This window comes from Musca autumnalis, unplaced genomic scaffold (genome assembly GCF_047663935.1).
Source record: "Musca autumnalis isolate F117 unplaced genomic scaffold, ASM4766393v1 scaffold_4, whole genome shotgun sequence".
Lineage (NCBI taxonomy): Eukaryota > Metazoa > Arthropoda > Insecta > Diptera > Muscidae > Musca > Musca autumnalis.
The window spans coordinates 215,760,192-215,762,691 of record NW_027411977.1 but is presented as its reverse complement, the minus strand read 5'-3'; positions in this window follow the sequence as shown (position 1 = coordinate 215,762,691).

The following is a 2,500-nucleotide window of genomic DNA, read 5'->3' as shown; positions in this document are numbered from 1 at the left end:
AAGAATATTTTTCCTTAGACACTTCACAGGCGTGGATTATTTAAAGAATATTTTTCCTGAGTCCCAACACAGGCGTGGATTATTTAAAGAATATTTTTCCTAAAACACTTCACAGGCGTGGATTATTTAAAGAATATTTTTCCTGAGACACTTCACAGGCGTGGATTATTTAAAGAATATTTTTCCTGAGACACTTCACAGGCGTGGATTATTTAAAGAATATTTTTCCTGAGACACTTCACAGGCGTGGATTATTTAAAGAATATTTTTCCTGAGACACTTAACAGGCGTGGATTATTTAAAGAATATTTTTCCTGAGACACTTCACAGGCGTGGATTATTTAAAGAATATTTTTCCTGAGAAACTTCACAGGCGTGGATTATTTAAAGAATATTTTTCCTAAAACACTTCACAGGCGTGGATTATTTAAAGAATATTTTTCCTGAGACACTTCACAGGCGTGGATTATTTAAAGAATATTTTTCCTGAGACACTTCACAGGCGTGGATTATTTAAAGAATATTCTTCCTGAGACACTTCACAGGCGTGGATTATTTAAAGAATATTTTTCCTGAGACACTTCACAGGCGTGGATTATTTAAAGAATATTTTTCCTGAGACACTTCACAGGCGTGGATTATTTAAAGAATATTTTTCCTTAGACACTTCACAGGCGTGGATTATTTAAAGAATATTTTTCCTTAGACACTTCACAGGCGTGGATTATTTAAAGAATATTTTTCCTTAGACACTTCACAGGCGTGGATTATTTAAAGAATATTTTTCCTGAGACACTTCACAGGCGTGGATTATTTAAAGAATATTTTTCCTAAAACACTTCACAGGCGTGGATTATTTAAAGAATATTTTTCCTAAAACACTTCACAGGCGTGGATTATTTAAAGAATATTTTTCCTAAAACACTTCACAGGCGTGGATTATTTAAAGAATATTTTTCCTTAGACACTTCACAGGCGTGGATTATTTAAAGAATATTTTTCCTAAAACACTTCACAGGCGTGGATTATTTAAAGAATATTTTTCCTTAGACACTTCACAGGCGTGGATTATTTAAAGAATATTTTTCCTGAGTCCCAACACAGGCGTGGATTATTTAAAGAATATTTTTCCTAAAACACTTCACAGGCGTGGATTATTTAAAGAATATTTTTCCTGAGACACTTAGCAGGCGTGGATTATTTAAAGAATATTTTTCCTGAGACACTTCACAGGCGTGGATTATTTAAAGAATATTTTTCCTAAAACACTTCACAGGCGTGGATTATTTAAAGAATATTTTTCCTAAAACACTTCACAGGCGTGGATTATTTAAAGAATATTTTTCCTTAGACACTTCACAGGCGTGGATTATTTAAAGAATATTTTTCCTGAGTCCCAACACAGGCGTGGATTATTTAAAGAATATTTTTCCTAAAACACTTCACAGGCGTGGATTATTTAAAGAATATTTTTCCTGAGACACTTCACAGGCGTGGATTATTTAAAGAATATTTTTCCTGAGACACTTCACAGGCGTGGATTATTTAAAGAATATTTTTCCTGAGACACTTCACAGGCGTGGATTATTTAAAGAATATTTTTCCTGAGACACTTAACAGGCGTGGATTATTTAAAGAATATTTTTCCTGAGACACTTCACAGGCGTGGATTATTTAAAGAATATTTTTCCTGAGAAACTTCACAGGCGTGGATTATTTAAAGAATATTTTTCCTAAAACACTTCACAGGCGTGGATTATTTAAAGAATATTTTTCCTGAGACACTTCACAGGCGTGGATTATTTAAAGAATATTTTTCCTGAGACACTTCACAGGCGTGGATTATTTAAAGAATATTCTTCCTGAGACACTTCACAGGCGTGGATTATTTAAAGAATATTTTTCCTGAGACACTTCACAGGCGTGGATTATTTAAAGAATATTTTTCCTGAGACACTTCACAGGCGTGGATTATTTAAAGAATATTTTTCCTTAGACACTTCACAGGCGTGGATTATTTAAAGAATATTTTTCCTTAGACACTTCACAGGCGTGGATTATTTAAAGAATATTTTTCCTTAGACACTTCACAGGCGTGGATTATTTAAAGAATATTTTTCCTGAGACACTTCACAGGCGTGGATTATTTAAAGAATATTTTTCCTAAAACACTTCACAGGCGTGGATTATTTAAAGAATATTTTTCCTAAAACACTTCACAGGCGTGGATTATTTAAAGAATATTTTTCCTAAAACACTTCACAGGCGTGGATTATTTAAAGAATATTTTTCCTTAGACACTTCACAGGCGTGGATTATTTAAAGAATATTTTTCCTAAAACACTTCACAGGCGTGGATTATTTAAAGAATATTTTTCCTTAGACACTTCACAGGCGTGGATTATTTAAAGAATATTTTTCCTGAGTCCCAACACAGGCGTGGATTATTTAAAGAATATTTTTCCTAAAACACTTCACAGGCGTGGATTATTTAAAGAAT